Genomic DNA, 5757 nt, shown 5'->3' with positions numbered 1-5757 from the left:
CTCATACAATTGATTTCCGTCGCGTTAAAGCGTTGGATTTTTGGAATCCTGCGCGGGTACACAGTGCGGTGAACCTTCCGCTTATTAGCCTGTGCACTGTGCACATAGCAGAAATTCTGTCAAATCTGCATTTTTCACCTTTGATGACTCGCCTCGGCGGACGGAGTGGCTGTTCCAGGTATTTGCGTACAGTTTGACTGGCTTGAGCTGCATCTGGTAATTAGAGGTGGTCAGTAACGAAGTACTTCTACTTTTTGGAATTAATCAAGTAGTTTTCCACTACTTCTGGTAATTACTCAAGTAGATCTGATTTTCTCCACTTCTACTTCGTAGTATTTTGTGATCTACTTACTTACTTTTCGCTATTTTCAGTTTGTCAAGTAGAAGTAGTTAAACCCTCCAATACTAAAGATAGCCTGATGAATTTCGGGGCTGTTTTCACGGAGTACCAACATTTAATATTCATTAAAGTCAAGTAAAGCCCATAAATTTTGTTGCGCTTCGCAAACAGTAGTTATGGAGTGACAAATATGATTTCACGAAAGTATCAGTGAATATATACCGGATGGCTTGGTTCCGCTCACACCGCATTGTCGCCCATATCAAATAATACATCACAGTAAATATGGCCCACCATAACGTTTGAAACTACCGTTTCGCAATCTAGCAATTACCTATCATTTCGTAATCTAGCAGTCCATGACGTGTCCTGCTAATCTGGAAAACTTGGCTAATTTGAACACTACACCTGTTTTAGCAGATCACTTTTGAAGTTTTATGGACAAAAGACCTGAAATATATTTTCCGCTTCTTAGAAGTAGTATTTGTATTTCACTTTCAATTCCGAGTATCATATACTTTGAGTCCTAATTGCTGTCAGTAATTTTGTCTGCAGAACATACATGTTGAAGCATAAAAACAAATGCAGTAATGCCTCCTCTTTTTTCCGAAAATAATGCTACATTAAAAATAACTTTCACGATCCACAATATTTGTTATTAACGTACACCAATCTCGCAAAGTATTGAAACCGTATCCGACACAACTTCTCCATATTGCTCTTCGCCTAAACTTGGGGCCCCTATAATATGGTAGGGTGCCATGCCATGATATTCTCTAAAACGGGGTCTTCTAGTAAACAAAGGGTTAGTATCGCATTTTCATATCAATACTATAATTTTCATCCCATGATGCGATAGAACACTTATTCTGTCGAAAATTGATACCTCCTGGGATGCATGAATGCGAATCAAGCTCTCTGCACCTTTCGCATAGCTCAATTTGCAGATTTTGACAGTCCATGCGGGTGCCTTTATTTTGTGCTAGGAAACTTATGAAACTTTATGGGAACTTATGAAAACTATATAAACTTCCAAAACTTATGAAATTTTTGATCATGAGATTGACCATGAGATCATGATTTTGATCATGAGAATCAGCCGACCTTTGGTTTGAATTCATGATCATCATCATCATTGGTTTATTAGCAATTTTATCAGTTCAATACACCATAAAAAATGCGATACAATGAAAAGACAGGAAGATGTCGAAGCGACAAGGAATAGTCTATGGAATCTGACACCCACCTTGGCCTAGGCGATGTAAAGAGGAGGCATGCACACTGATTGAAAGTAAAGAAGATAGTATAGAAAAAGAATGCGACAAGAAATAGGCGACTTATTGGATGGGCAGCCAGGCCCCTTTGGAGCCCTAGCTATGATTCGGAGTACTTTATGCTGTAGTTTCTGCAGTGGCTCGAGTGCAGTTTTACTGGCAGCCCCCCAACAGAGGATGCAATAATGTAACTTCGATTGGATTAAGGATTTAAAGAGTATCAGAAGAACCCATGCTGGCATGAAGCGCCCAAGGCTGTAAAACAGGCCGCACTTCGGTGATAATTTAGTTTCTAGGGACTGAATATGACTCTTCCAGGACATGTTCGAGTCCAGTAAAACTCCGAGATATTTGGCATTATCTGTGTTGGAAACGGGCTGACCAGCGATATTAACGGTTAGGTTATTTTTTGAATTTACTATCAGCAATTGCGATTTCGAGGCGTTTATGCAAAGGTTGTTCTGGGCCGTCCACTCATGGACTTTGAGCATTTGGTCACCAGTCAGGGCATCCAGCTCTACCGTCGAAGATGCGGAAGAGAGGAGGTGAGTATCATCAGCGAACAGTGTGGTGTTCAATGAGGAGGATTCAAAAATGTCGTTGACATATAAGATTTGTCCGAATGTTTTTTTCTTCTGGAAAACATGAACGAAGACCGTTAGGAGGAACTATAGTGTAGGGGTGTGCAACGAGCGAATTCAGGCCTATGAGACTCATTCATTTCAAGGCCAACCACTTATGCGTCGCGGCACATGAAGACGTGGAATTTTGGCCAACATATCGCTGGTAAAATGCAGTGCCACAGATAAAATACGGCGACAAAACCTTGGCAAAAAATGACCGTCGCTGGATGGCCCAACCTTTCGATAGGGATATGCTCCGTTGTTGGCTCGGAATAGTCGCCGTTCTTGCAATCTGAGTAGAGTAGACAGTAGTTCAAATGTGACGCGCAGAGGAATTTACTTCACCCTAAATTGAAATCGCGTACGCCAGACATAGTTTATAGCGCTGTGTTGGGTAGAATCGTGGTTTGTGCGTTCTGTATGTAAAATAGAAAATGGCTTTTAACAGTATATTCATATTTATTGACTCGAAGAACTTTTCGCGTGCCTCTTATCAAGAGCAACCGGCACGATAAAGGATACAGAACAGAGATGGATTCAAAACCAAATGGCGAATGGAAACGCAATAATGCAAATTTATAAATAACATGAATGGAAATTCAGCCATAGCAACAACGAACACTTATGATTTGCTCTAAAAACAAATTGCCCAGAGAATTAGATTGGATTAGATCCATTCTGTCCAAAAATGGATATCCCGATTGCATCATTGACTCTGCTATTGCGGAGAAAATGCGCAAATTCAGACGACCTACAGTTTTCGGCCCTAACAAATGCCCGGTGTACATACACCTTCCTTGGCTTGGCTCTGTTTCTAATAGATTCACCAAATCAATCGCAGATCATGCGTCGAATCTTGTTACAACACTGTTAATGCGAGGATTGTGTATACAACAAAACAAATTTTGCCAAACACGCGAAAGGATGTGCTGCCTGCTTTTCATCAAAGTATGGTAATATATGAATACAAATGCCACTGTGACAGTCGGTACGTGGGACGCACATCCCAACGCTTGCTAGAACGTATCAAACAGCACGTTCCTAAGAGGATAAGATCGGCATCGCAGTCCCCTGATTCTGAAAGTGTCACTCAGCAATGCAAACACGCATCAAAATCCCAATCGTACAGCCAAGTGTTGACAAGCAGTTCTTCAATTGGCCAGCATTTGATCGACAACCCGTCCTGCGCCTTGAACTATTCAGACGACATGTTTTCAGTTTTATCCAAGGGTAGATCAATGTTTCATTTAACTGCTTTGGAATCCACTTTCATCAAACTAAACAACCCGGTCCTTTGTCGCCAGAAAGAATTTTTGTATAATCTTAAAATTTCACACTAGTTGTCGTTGCTTAGCTGTTCGTCCGTGTTTTTGTTCAATTTTTTCCTCTGTGTTGCTGCATTGTCTCATTGTGTTTGTATTTTATTCCTCACGCGCTCTACTTTTCAAGTTGCTTGTTGCTATATACGCTGCATTGTTGCTATGGCTGAATTTCCATTCATGTTATTTAAAAATTTGCATTATTGCGTCACCATTCGCCATTTGGTTTTGAATCCATCTCTGTTCTGTATCCTTTATCGTGCCGGTTGCTCTTGATAAGAGGCACGCGAAAAGTTCTTCGAGTCAATAAATATGAATATACTGTTAAAAGCCGTGTTCAAGTTCTGTACCACCAACCAGTTATTAAAATAGAAAATGTAAAATCGTAGTATAGTACTGTAATACTGAAATGAATTCATTTTCATGTGTGAGGCTCGGGTCCCAAGATGCCACAAAAATTCAGATTTCGGTGGTAGTCTAACAAGCTAGTTATTAACCTGCCCATCCAAGCACTACGGTAGGCGTTAATGTACAAAATCCATCAATAACTTGTTCGGTCGAGAAGCGTTTTAGTGAAATAGTCGAAATCAAACTGAGGTAAAAGAGTTGCCTTTGCCTTTTTAATGAGACACTTCTTGGCCTAAAGCAGTGGTTCTTAACCTTGCCCCCAGCGCCCCCCAGGGGGCACTGGCGATCTTGAAGGGGGGCGGAAACGCTCAGGGGCCGATATGGGGGGCGCTGGGTCAGGGGGCGGTATGGGGGGCGCTGGAGAAAAATGGCTTCGCAGTAGATGATGTGGTGATAGGACATATCCTTAATGAGTATTCGGAGCAAATTAACACCGAAAACTTCGTTACATATAGCCTTCAAAATACATATAGGTTTAATTGTCCACGGGCGCCTAAATGACTGACACCGAATGTTCCTGTCTTGGCAATCTGAACCCCAGAAGACGAATTCCATCTGGCAGGGAAAAATTATATGTCAGTGAAGAAATACCAATCTGAAATCGTGTGCGTCTTTTAGTTTAGTACGATTGGGCGACAGGGATATTCCTGTTGGGCGATATCCCCATTGAGCGATTCTATATTTTTTGATATTGCAGACAGGGGGTCATGAAATAACATCATGCAACGAAGTCATACCAACGGGTTCGCCCGCCCGAATATGTTTAATTAATAGTAACGGGCCGTACAGTTTCCAAGAAACCTCACAATGTTCGCTTTAAGTTTTGATGAGTCCGCGCACACTCAACAACTCACTGCGCTGACCCTTGCGTAACGACTAAACTAAGGTAATAACTCCGGATTTGTTGTGAGCAATGTAGATTTTCTGTGTGCAGAGACCGTGTCAGCACTGCACAAGTGCACAGCTTAGAGGGAACATTGCACCTCACTCAGCTCTACCGGTAAATGTGTTTACGTGAGCAGAGAGAGGATAAAAATTGATCTCAATTTACATGCAATTCCCGATGATATTGACCAATTCAATCATTAATTAGTGAAATTTTTCGTACTTCGCGCGAATAGGCGAGAATAGCTGCCTCAGTAAATGAACGCCAAATGTAGATACCTAATAGGCTATCAGCAAATAGCGGACAGCCTAATGGGGGTCTGGGAGTGAAGTCCCGCGAAGTTTGGTTTATCATCCGATGGGGGCCCAGGACCAACGTTTTTTTTTTTTTGGGGGGGGGGGGGGCTGACGAAGTGCTGTTACTGCCATGGTAACAAATAATTGTACCTGAGGGCACGCCCGAACATGTTTAATTATTTATTACGTGCCCTTTATTTTCCTATACAACAGCTCACTCAGTGCTACTGGTAAATCTGATTACCACCTATTCATTCAAGCATTATGGAAAATTTTGGTACCTAGGGCGACCAGGCCACACAAACTTTGCTGACCATCAAAACACGATATGGGGTTCGTGGGGGCGAAGCCCTCAGAAGTTTGGTTTATCACGCTCTGGGTGCGCAAGGCAATCGTTTTTAGGGGGGTTAACGAAATGCTGTTACGGCCCTCCCTCTTACTCATTGTCTTTATTACATTCCTTACAATATGAAGTTGGGGGGGGGGCGCTGGAGCACGATAATTTTTGATAGGGGGCGCTGGAAGAAAAAAGGTTAAGAACCACTGGCCTAAAGCTATAGCAGCCAATTTGTTGCACATCTAAACAGAGTATTCTTAAGTATCTTCATCTT

The 5757-nt window shown here is 41.9% G+C and overlaps 1 protein-coding gene across 1 annotated transcript in view; it reads right to left on the bottom strand.

Annotated features, from left to right (window-relative positions):
* Positions 1–5757, bottom strand: part of LOC145439855 (uncharacterized) — a 366083-nt gene that overhangs the window by 221224 nt on the left and 139102 nt on the right. The window lies entirely within an intron of this gene.

This window comes from Botryllus schlosseri, chromosome 5, assembly GCF_051294905.1.
Source record: "Botryllus schlosseri isolate E-star chromosome 5, Bs_hap1, whole genome shotgun sequence".
Classification (NCBI taxonomy): Eukaryota; Metazoa; Chordata; class Ascidiacea; order Stolidobranchia; family Styelidae; genus Botryllus; species Botryllus schlosseri.
This window is presented reverse-complemented; position numbering and strand designations above follow the sequence as displayed.